This window comes from Giraffa tippelskirchi, chromosome 10, assembly GCF_054371585.1.
Source record: "Giraffa tippelskirchi isolate mGirTip1 chromosome 10, T2T-mGirTip1v1.2.pri, whole genome shotgun sequence".
Taxonomy (NCBI): Eukaryota; Metazoa; Chordata; class Mammalia; order Artiodactyla; family Giraffidae; genus Giraffa; species Giraffa tippelskirchi.
The window spans coordinates 141,249,413-141,261,750 of NC_137284.1; the positions used below are offsets into that span (position 1 = coordinate 141,249,413).

At 37.6% G+C, this 12,338-nt stretch overlaps 1 protein-coding gene and 1 long non-coding RNA gene across 5 annotated transcripts in view; one reads left to right on the top strand and one right to left on the bottom strand.

The window, feature by feature from the left end:
- The window catches only part of EXOC4 (exocyst complex component 4), an 875,766-nt gene that overhangs the window by 504,886 nt on the left and 358,542 nt on the right, over nucleotides 1–12,338 (top strand). The gene's annotated exons all lie outside the window — the stretch shown is intronic.
- Nucleotides 866–6,647, bottom strand: LOC145523157 (uncharacterized). The gene is made up of 2 exons (XR_014066393.1): nucleotides 1,942–6,647; nucleotides 866–1,792 (listed from the first exon to the last, which is right to left on the bottom strand). It is a non-coding gene; the product is annotated as an uncharacterized LOC145523157 (long non-coding RNA).

Sequence of the window (12,338 nt, forward strand, 5' to 3'; positions counted from 1 at the left end):
CCGGGAAGAAGGTAGTACATTTTATAGCATGATTCACTATGGAAAAGCTGGCCTTTTTGTGAAGCCAGCTGAAAATGCAGTTCTTTCTGTAAGCACACAATGTATAGAACAGGGGTTATATCATGTACATACCTACATGCATTTTTCCTTTGATTAGTGTATACATTTAACTAAATAGACATCTTCCAAAAGTGAAAATATGTATTGAAAAAAAGTGGCAGCAATAAAACAGTAGTCTTGCAGCTTTTTCTTTTGAGTCCCAGCAGATTAGTGATTTTACTTTACATTGGAAATAGCGGTGATTATTGCTCCTTTGGGACTGATAAGGAAAGAAATGGTGCCCAATTTTATAAGTCATTAGTATTCTCTGTTATAAATGGTATGGGGAGCTTTGGAACAAGAAGAGCAAGACCTGAATATATATTTTTTTAAATAAGTAAATGATCTTTCATTATCAGTAAATATGTAGTTTGTCTGCCTTAGAAAAATAAAACCTTTAAATGTAATTTAGCTTGTCTGTCATTATAAACATATCAGAAGACATAGCATCCTGGTCCAGGCCCATTTTTCTTTGTCAGGTGATGCTTCATAGGTTCCTTTATGAAGTTTTAACATTTTTATTACACTGTGAATACTTGAGAGCAGCTTCCCAGGTGGCGCTAGTGGCTAAGAATCCAACTGCCAAAACAGGAGACCCAGGAGACCCAGATTTGTTCTCTGAGTCAGGAGGATCCCCTGGAGTAGGAAATGACACCCCACTCCAGTATTCTTGCCTAGAGGGTTCCATGGGCAGAGGAGCCTGGCGAGAGGAGTCCATGGGGTCACAAGGGTCAGACCCAACTGAGCATCTGAGCACAAGCACTTGAGAAACCAAAAGACTGACCAAGGATATCTCCTCCACCGGTCAGGCATTCACAGTTTGCTGTGTATGTGCTGAAATTGTTCAAATGCCCGCCTTCCTTATATATATTTTGTTTTATCACTATTTAGCTAAATAGTTTCTTCATATGCAAGCCAGCACGTCTCATCTCCAGATTTATTGATGTAAGTTAAATAGTATGGAAAAGAAATTTAGTCTTGCAACTCTTGAAACTAAATCCAGTCTCTAAGTAGCCAATACATCAGCAACCACTTGGTAAGTAATTATTTTAGTAGTGTGATTCTGATCATGTTAAAATGCTTTCCCTGATCAATTTAAGCTTCCTTCTTTAGTGTTGAAGCAGTTTCTCGTGCATCTCTCTATTCTACCACATATAAAATGCAGAAAACTGATCAGTCTAATGGCCCAATCTTAATATAGCAGTTTAACCATGAAGGCTGTGCATTAGTAGTGATCTTCACTTTAAGAGAAAAATCACTGTTTAAAATTCATCTTGAAGCAAAACTAGGTAAAGACCCTCTTCAGATAGCTTTTCCAACCCCAAAGTTAAGAGTCTCAATGGCTGCTAAACACGTGTCCACAGGCCCCATCTCACTGTGCTGTTTCCTCATTGCATTCTTCTTCCTCCTCTCACGGCCCATGTAGACTCTGCCTCCTTGGACACCTGGCCTTCTCTGCTGTTGGCCTTGTCTTGGGGGAATTCTGGCAAATAAAATGCTTCATCTCACCACGCATATAGATTTGTTTATAGTCTATTCTTTTACACAAAGGATTTAAGCTGGTGACGCAGATAGTAAAGAATCTGCCTGCAATGCAAGAGAACCAGGTTTGATCCCTGGGTTGGAAAGATCTCCTGGAGAAGTGCAACCCACTCTGGTATTCTTGCCTGGAGAATCCCATGGACAGAGGAGCCTGGTGAGCTGCAGTCCATGGGGTTGCAAAGAGTCAGACACAACTGAGCAAGTAACAGTTTCACTTTCGTAAAGATAGTTTTCATCTTTCCCCACCTTCAGTTCAGTCCAGATGCTCAGTCGTGTCCAACTCTTTGTGACCCCATGGACTGCAGCATGCCAGGCCTTCCTGTCCATCACCAACTCCGAGAATTTACTCAAACTCATGTCCATTGAGTCGGTGATGCCATCCAACCATCGCATCCCCTGTCATCCCCTTCTCTTCCTGCCTTTAATCTTTCCCAGCATCAGGGTCTTTTCAGTGAGTCAGTTCTTCTCATCAGGTGGCCAAAGTATTGGAGTTTCAGCTTCAGCATTAGTCCTTCCAATGAATATTCAGGATTGATTTCCTTTAGGATGGACTGGTTGGATCTCCTTTCTGTCCAAGGGATTCTCAAGAGTTTTCTCCAGCACCACAGTTCAAAAGCATCAGTTCTTTGGCCCTTAGCTTTCTTTATAGTCCAACTCTTACATCCATATATGACTACTGGAAAAACCATGGCCTTGACTAGATGGACCATTGTTGGCAAAGTAATGTCTCTGCTTTTTAATATGCTGTCTAGGGTGGTCATAGCTTTTCTTCCAAAGAGCAAGCATCTTTTAATTTCATGGCTGCAATCACCATCTGCAATGATTTTGGCGCCAAAAAAATAAAGTCTGTCACTGTTTCCATTGTTTCTCCCATCTATTTGCCATGAAGTGATGGGAATAGATGGCGTGATCTTAGATTTCTGAATGTTAAATTTTAAGCCAGCTTTTTCACTCTCCTCTTTCACTTTCATCAAGAGGCTCTTTAGTTCTTCTTCACTTTCTGCCATAAGGGTGGTGGCATCTTCATATCTGAGGTTATTGATATTTCTCCCAGCAGTCTTGATTCCAGCTTATGCTTCATTCAGCCAGGCATTTCACATGATGTACTCTGCATAGAAGTTCAATAAGCAGGGTGACAGTATACAGCCTTGACGTATTCCTTTCCCAATTTGGAACCAGTCTGTTGTTCCATGTCAAATTCCAACTGTTGCTTCTTGACCTACATACAGATTTCTCAGAAGGCAGGTCAGGTGGTCTGATATTCCCATCTCTTGAAGAATTTTCCACAGTTTATTGTGACCCACATGGTCAAAGGCTTTGGTGTAGTCAATAAAGCAGAAGTAGATGTTTTTCTGGAACTCTCTTGCTTTTTTGGTGATCCAACAGATGATGGCAATTAAATCTCTGGTTCCTCTGCCTTTTCTAAATCCAGCTGGAAGTTCACAGTTCACGTACTGTTGAAGCCTGGCTTGGAGGAAGCCTGGCTTGGAGAATTTTGAGCATTACTTTGCTAGAATGTGAGATGAGTGCAATTGTGCAGTCATTCGAATATTCTTTGGTATTGCCCTTCTTTGGGATTGGAATGAAAATTGACCTTTTCCAGTCTTGTGGCCACTGCTGAGTTTTCCAAATTTGCCGGCATATTGAGTGCAGCACTTTCACAGTATCATCTTTTAGGATTTGAAGTAGCTCAGCTGGAATTCCATCACCTCCACTAGCTTTGTTCATAGTGATGCTTCCTAAGGCCCACTTGACTTCATACTCCAGGATGTCTGGCTCTAGGTGAGTGATCACACCATTGTGATTATCTGGATCGTGAAGATCTTTTTTGTATAGTTCTTCTGTGTATTCTTGCCACCTCTTCTTAATATCTTCTGCTTCTGTTAGGTCCATGCCATTTTTGTCCTTTGTTGTGCCCATCTTTGCATGAAATATTCCCTTGGTATCTCTAATTTTCTTGAAGAGGTCTCTAGTCTTTCCCATTCTGTTGTTTTCCTCTATTTCTTTGCATTAATCACTGAGGAAGCCTTTCTTATCTCCTTTCTTTTCTTTGAAACTCTGCATTCAAGTGGGTATATCTTTCCTTTTCTCCTTTGCCTTTAGTGTCTCTTCTTTTCTCAGCTGTTTATAATCATTATTTAATGGCTGGGACCAAACCAAGCCATTAATAGTTTAAATAAGTCTGTGTTGATAATTGTTACACTGTTAGTGACAGTAGCTCTTCTAGTCTTCATTATCAGTGATGTCCATTAACTTGTCTCAGCATTTTAAAAGTTTGACATGCAATTCTACAGGCGTCTGAATTATGCTTATCTGAACAATTATATTGCATGCATCAAATCCTATTATGTTAAAAGCCAAAAGACTGTCCATATTCATTTATTATACTGAAATTTGGCTGTTTTAGGCATTGCTTGAAATAATATTGTCTTATATGAAGTTTAACACATCGATATATGTCAGGTATTCTCCACATTTGTACAGGTGAAGAACAAAATGTGCTGTTCCTCAAAGAGCATTTAAAAGTGTGATATGTTAATGCAAAACCAACTGATATTCCCCCTTAAATTTTTGTCTCTTTTTTATATAATCTCTTAGGTTTTGTTGTTGTCATTGACACTGAACATAATATATTGGTTTCTTGAAATTAATGACTTTAGAGCAGCACATTTATCCCGGTCTCCCTTTTGCTGTGTTTCTGTTGTTGCATTTATCACAATTTTATTTTATTTGTTTACATGTCAGCCTCCCTTAATAAACTCTGAAGACAGACATTCTTATTTGTCAGCATCCTGTGCCTAGGATATTATTAGTGTAGTTTTCAGAAATTCTTTTTAAATGATATCACAAACGGTTCACTCAATCACATGCCATGTGTTTATTTAATAAACAGTTATTGAGCACCAGTTTTGTGCTGAGACTGTTACCTGTTTTAGGGATTTTGCTCTAAGCCCAAGTCTGGAGTTGGCTACCCCAGAATTACCAAGGTAACTTTAAAACCAGTGTGCATTCCTGGGCTGCATTCTTGGTGATCTTGATAATATAAGTTAAAGCCTGGGACCTGGGCAACTCCCATGTAACCCTCAGCATCTGAGAGATGAAAACATAGTCCTTTCCTTAGACTGGTTAGTCCTCCTAATTTTTTGTCACTTTCTTTATGTTGCTTGTTCTTGTCTTTATTCTCATTCATGGAAACAAATGAAATAAAATGGGGAGGTGCAGTGGCTTTTTTTTTTTTTTTTTAAGCTTAAGGAAGGGGAAGGCAGTTTAACATAGGTTATTTCATTTAACTGTTGAAGTAACGCTGTGAATTAAGTATATTCCCTTTCTTCCCCCGTAAATTACTAAAGGTTATAAAACCTTAAGGTCAGACATCTAGTTAATGGCAAAGTATAGTTCAGAAGGCAGAACTGAGCAACTCAGGAGCCTGTCTTCCTTTGCTACAACCAGCTGTACCATAAAAATGAAATTAATTGTAAAAAATTTGTAGTGCTGGGACTTCCCTGGCAGTACGATGGTTAAGACTCCAAGCTTTCCCTGCAGAGGGCTCGGTTATGATCCCTGGTTGCTGAACTAAGATCCCACATGCTGCACACTGCATGGCACGGCCAAAACCAAAAAATACACAAAAATGTACTCACTGCTTATGCGTTCTAAGAACAAAGGAAAAATGCAAACAATTGAATACTTCATAAAAAACTCAAATACTCTCTGGAAAAAAAACGATTACGTTTATATTTGTGACCTGTATTTTCGTTTTTTTCCCCCACACAGAAATTGCTCTGTGTATCAGTGCCTCTTCATGGATCCTTAGGCTATTTTTAAAAATCACTGTGTATAGTTTCAAAGAATGGTTTCATGTTTGAAACTTATGAGTCACAGAGATATTGTACAGCTTTATTTTTAGCACTACAGTCTATTACTTAAGCTTATGAAAATAGCTGCCGACACTCAATAGACATATTACTCTGTATCAATATCTAATGTCTTGTTTTTTCTCATGTCACATATGTTGGCCATTTTTTCCTTCTCTTGATGGTTTTTGAGGCCATGTATTGAAATTTTGCAAAGAATGTTAATGCATAGAGGTTCATGATTCATTTACTTGTGTGAATTGTGCGCCTGTAATATGGAAATTAAAAATCGGGTCGTTATTAATAAATTAGTCAATAAAAGTAGACATGTGCTTTATCAGTTCTATGCTATCTGTGCACGTATTATTTCTATAAAACTGTACACTAACTGGAAGTTGCTCTTTAAAAGTGCTGTTATTGTTTAGTATTGACATTTACCTTTTTAAGAGCCACACTGATAGGATATAAATATCTGCAAGGGTGAAATAAGAACGTTGAAGAGGCTACTGTGAAGTGTATTTGTACAGGAATATACTTAAATTTAGACTGTTTAAAGATTCTATATTCTTAAACTCCTCTCTGTTTGGGCTGCCCACCACCTTTAGCCCTTCGAGCAAACTTAAATTCATCCCTTCGGTCCACTTCTCAGGAGAGCTTTCTGTGTCTGACGCTTTTTAGGCTGAATCAGTATTTGTTCCTCTGATCGCTGTTTGTAATGATTTACTTAGGTATGTCTTCTCAAGTAAATGTGAACTCCTTCATGTAAGGACTATCTTGAGGGTGCTCCAGTGGAGTCTGAAACATTACACAAGTCACTCAATGTTTGATTTTGGTTTAAGGAATAAAGTTTATGATTTGCCTTGGCAAAGGAAAATATATTAGAGCAATTAACTTTGAATTGTATAGTTGTGCGATACATTACGACTTTTGGGAAAACTGAAGTCCAGGGTAGCTAAACAGTTTGCTAAAGTCATGCAGAAGGTTCCTTAAATTCAGGCTGGCACCACGTTCATCTCTCTTTCAGCCCCATACGCTTTTCAACACTGGCGTTTGTCAAAATGTACTCCACAGGACACTAGTGCACTAGGAAGTCATGCAACTGGAGTCATGGCCAGTAAGGGAGAAACTGGAATTTGACAAGGAAAAAAAAAACTCTTTGGTTACATAAAATTTGAGGGTTTTTTTGTTTTTTTTTTTTAAGTCCAGGACTCTCTTGCACTATAATGTGCAAAAGTGCATATTGCCAAAGAGATTGCTATAACATGGAGTAGCTTCCAAAGTTACATGTTAATAGAATCCCCCTCTTTAAAATTACTCTGAGACTGTTTTTTCAAAAGATGCAATTTAAAGAAGCTTTAGTAAATGAATTCTGTATGATGTTCATTCAAGTTCTTTATGTCAAAGTCAGCTTGACTTTGTGAACAGCAAAAAATAGATATTGGTTATGAACTCCTTCCCTGGATTTGTCTCTGATTTCTCTATGAGTTTTGACAAATTCCAAAATTGCAGTAAATTGTTTCCATTTACTCAGTGGTGAAGGGAATCTCTGGGGAGACGCATGGTCAAATATTCAACCTTTGAATTTGTGATTTTGAGCCTATAGTCATTGTTTTGCTAATAGATCCTGGCCAAGATGTATGTGTCAGATTGTATTATAACAATAATAGCAGACAGTCCACATGCATTTATTTTACTGAATTTATGTTTTATTGCCTGAAAGGATTTGCTTGGTAATTGTTTTTTATATGGAGACTTCGGTGTCCACTGTGGTCCAGAGAATGTTACAGGTACCACTTTCTGTTTTATTGGTTTGGCCAACCTGATAGTTTGTTAGTTGGTAAAGGTAGAAAGAGAATTCTTCTGTGATATTAAACATTAATTTAATAGTATCTGTTGTGAGAAAATTTGACTTCATCAAATTCAAATCCTAGACTTAATATGAATTAAAATTTAATTATCAGATGGTAGTTTGAGGTAGTTACATTGTAATTTGAGAAGGAAACCTCAGAAAACTATTAGAGATTGTAGATTTGGAGAGAGAATCCATAGCATTAGTTGCAGAGAAAGAACCCATTAGTGTCTGGGATAATCAGTGCAAGGGAATATTAATGCCAGCACTATGCGGGATTTGTAATAGTAGAAAGGAAAGTTGAGTTTTTATAGTTTCCCCAAGGAAAGAAGTAGCTTAATTAGGTTAAATACAGCCTGGAATAAAACATCCACACATAAGAAATACTGTAGATTTCAGAATGAGAATATTGGGTCTGTCTGAATTTGAAAGGGAAAGGAGAGCTCTAGACTTAAACTGGGATTCCCAGGTGGCACTAGTGGTGAAGAATCCGCCTGCCAATGCAGGAGACGCAAAGGATGCAGGTTCGATCCCTAGGTCAGGAAGATCCCTGGAGGAAGGACATGGCAACCCACTCCAGTATTCTTGCCTGGAGCATCCCATGGACAGAGGAGCCAACAGTCCCTGGGGTTGCAAAGAGTCAGACGTGACTTAGTGACTGAGCACACGCACAAGACTTGAATTAGTCTGGAAGGAGTGTGACTCAGAATATCAGACTCCTCTGTCTTCCATCTCTGTGACCCTGGTCAACTCCACCTCTCTATTTACTTAAGAGAAAGTGGAAGGTCATACCTCATAGGACTAATTCCATGATTCTGAGCTAGGAATGTAAAAAGAAGTAGGGTAGACTTGTCTTTGCAATTGAGTCAGCATGTTAGAAACATGCTCATAAACAGATTTTTTAAATATCCCAATTTGATAATCTAATTGAATTTTATCCATAAAATACTTACTTTAGGAGTTTTTTTTTTAATATAAAAATGCTGCCATTGTTACAAACATTTAAAAAAAAAATCTTCTTTTGGAATTACCTCATGGCAAATTTAGGGCTTCCCTGATAGCTCAGTTAGTAAAGAATCTACCTGCAATGAAGGAGACCCCAATTTGATTCCTGGCTCAGGAAGATCTGATGGAGAAGGGATAGGCTATCCACTCCAGTATTCTTGGGCTTCCCTGATGGCTCAGCTGGTCAAGAATCCACCGGCAGTGCGGGAGACCTGGGTTCAATCCCTGGGTCAGGAAGATCCCCTGGAGAAGGGAAAGGCTACCCACTCCAGTATTCTGGCCTGGAGAATTCCATGGACTGTACAGTCCATGGGGTCGCAAAGAGTTGGACATGACTGACTGACTTTCACTTCATAGAGCAAATTTAAGGACCCCCAGATTAAGTACAATTCTTTTATATATATATTTTATATACATTCATGTATTATTTCGTGTGTATATGTATATTTTAATATATATTTTTAAACCAAATGATACTACCTAATTTGTTTACTTTTATACTCATTAGACTGAGGTTTGAATGATTTTAAGTGGTTAGAAAATCTGTAGCAGACAAACAAGAGCTACCATTTACTTTCTTTAAGGCAGTTTCTAAAATATTTAGAATTCTATAATATTTTTAACAATGGTGGCAGCTCTGAAGTAAATATCTATCATCCATCGACAAGAACCTTTGAAAGACTAACTCTTACTTGGATATTTAAATTCTTGTATGTTAATTAAAAATAGCAATTATCTTATAGCATGGCCTTACCTGGTGAAATAAACAGAAAGGATCAGGTAAGCAGTAGATTTGAAAATCTAAATTCAGAGATATATGTAAAGACTATCTTGAATTGTAAACTACATTACACCAAAGGCTTCAAAATACCTAGAAAGTCTTCATTTTCCAAGTAGAATTTTTCCCTGAGTAATTAAAATGTAGTCCTCGACTTTAGAAATTTTCCATTATCTGAATAGCTCTACATCCTCAAAAAGATCTGTTCAGAGTGTAATAGAATTACATAATTCACAGTCTGAAATGGGATAATTTGAATTGGAACTGAGTTGAAGCATAATATTACCTTAAGGATTTTAATGAAGAGAATATTAACACTATTAAACAAGATCAACAGCATCAAAAGCTAATAATCAAAGCATTTTTAGACACTGTTAAAGAGGTTGCTTCCACTGAGGCTTTGCTGTGCCAATTGTGTGTAATTTTTATTTGTGTATTAAATTATACTTTTTACTAGATAGCATTTGACTAGAAGTTCCAGTGCATTTAAAACTTCATTTCAAATAGAAGTACCATATTCACCTGTTCTTTCTGTTAGTGTGTGAATGGATTTTCCTGCCAACCATTTGGAATTAATGCCACTATGATGACCACCATGTGCATGCATGGATGCAGGTCTGCATGAAAAGATATATTTATGTGTATTTCTTTTAACTTGATTAGTTCCATTAGCTTTAACATAATGAAATTATTTTGATGAAAACATCTGGTTAAATATATTCCAGCATGGTACCTTCCTTCTACATTATAGAAATTTATAGACTTGGTTTATCAGTCACAAAATCATACTACAAAGGTGATTGACACACACATATATTTCTATTTCTGTTTATGTTTACATTTATACACATATACAGTCTTGTAAGTCCAGTTTAGACATGGCTTTCATTGACAAATGAATGCTCAAATTAGCACTATCCAAAAGAAATATGAGCCGCAAAATGTAATTTATTTCCAGTAGAAATATATGTACCTGATTTTTAAAAAGTATAAAGAAACAGGTAAGTTTTAGTAATATATTTCATTTTACCCAATACCCCCAAAGTATCAGTTCAACCTGTAAGCCACAGAAAAATTACTAGTCTATTTTGCACTCTTTTTCATACTAAATCTTAGAACTGTGTACCTTACACTTAAAGCACATCTCAATTTGGCCACTCCACGTCTGAAGTGCTTACTAGCTCTGTGTGGCTTTTGGCTCCTGTGCAGGATGGCGCAGAGCTTGATGCTTGTCAGTGTGGACACCAGAGTGAGCTGGGAGGAGGAAGGGGATGGAGAAGAAAATGAAGTTAGGATGAAATCATAGCTCATTTAACAGCCTATCCAATAATCACTGCTGCTTTTGAGAAGGTTAAAAAAGAAACACTGGGTAGAAAAAAAAAGGACAGCTTCCTATATAATATGTGAACACAGGGAAAAGAGCTGCCTATATTGTTTTTCTTTCTTTCCTGACAGAAGCAGCATTTTTCAAATTCCAAATTAGGGGTAAGACTCACAGACATTTCCAGACCTTGCTGACTCCTTCTGAGGCTGGGGAGGAGAAGCCTCCCGGTCTCCCAGCTGAAGGAGGCCTACAGAGATAAGATGCTTCCACTACCACTACCGTTCCTGGTGTGGTGGGCTGGGACCAGCCTTCTGGAAGGGGAGGCGCAGAGTTGTTTGAGTAATTTGCTTCTCAAGAGAGATTGCACATGCAGACCCTCAGGCCCAGTTAATATGAATACAGAGACAGAGTATGAAGGGGTGCCTCAGCGGGGACCTCTGTAACAAAATGCCGTTAACTAGGTGGCTTCATCTATAGAAACTTACTTATCACAGTTCTGGTGGCTGATATCCAAAATCAGGTGCCAGCTTAGCTGGGCTCTGCTGAGTTCCCTCTTCCTGGCTTGTAGATTTGGCTTCTCTTCTTGCTGTGTCCTCAAGCAAGAGAGCTCTGATGGCTCTTCCTTTTCTTATAAGGACACTAATCCTATCAGGAGGGCTCTACCCCAGGGCCTCAGCAAAAGGAAACCTAAGCCTAATCACCACCCAAAGATGCACTTCCAAATACCCTCACATAGGAGATTAAGGCTTCATATGTGAATTACGGAAGGAGATGGGAGAGCAGGGCAAATATTGAGTCCAGAGTATGGGAACTGCTTTCATCTCTCAAGCTTTCACTATATCCATGCCTGGCAAACCAGCGTTCTTACAATATTTTGTGTGTGTACACATGCAGTGGCCATTCCTTCTTTCTTTTAAAAATAAAGTAAAATTGAAACCAAGAAGTTCATTTTAGCAGATAATTAAGTGCTAGGTGGTTTGAAGGGTTTGCATTGAAGCTTTTATTGGTGAAATCATAGAATTCAACTTATGCTAGTGATTAAGAAAATGACAAAAGAAAAGTCATTATAAATAGAAACAAAGTTGACAATGAAATACCAATTAATAAGATTAATACTTTCTTCTTTTAAAGTAGATTCTAGAAATCTGCTTAGTTTTTTCTCAACTCTCAAATTCTCATTTCTGGAAAATACTCACTGTCATTTTTGTTTCTGACAGATTTGAGGACCTGCTATTCTGATTACATTAAATGACAGTGGGCAGTTACTTAGGTAAACAAATAACAGAAGTAATACCTGAAATTTGTATGATGTTTATAGTTCATATTATTTATAAAGTGCGTTTTTGAAATCCTTAAGGTAGAATCTAATGAAAACCTTCAGACTCAGAGTTTTGGGGTAGGGCTGTAGAGCTGACAGCTAAGACAATCTTACTTCTCACTGGAGATCTGTTAGTTCTTCTGTTTACAATACAGGCGTATCTCCCAATGTACCAGAATTACTGTAAGATGAAGAAGACGAGAAAGTGATTATGTGGTCAATACAGGAAAAAGGAATTCTTCATAAGTGACTTAGTAAAACTAAAATGAATGAAGAATTTGAGGCATTTGTCATCACAGACTCTTCTTTAGGTTTCAATACTAACTTTGGGAAATAACAAACATGTTGGATGGTTTGGTAGGGACATACTGATTGGATTCAGTAACTTACCTAGTCCTAATAAAAACATTTCTTTGTATATCACTAAAAAGAGGAACTGATATTAATCAACATTACTAAAAGGAAAGAAGCAATCAATATGTTTATTCTTTTATTACTTATTAAGTATTTATTGAACATGTATTTTGTTCTGCAGAACAGACAGACAAGAATCTCTGTCATCCTAGAGC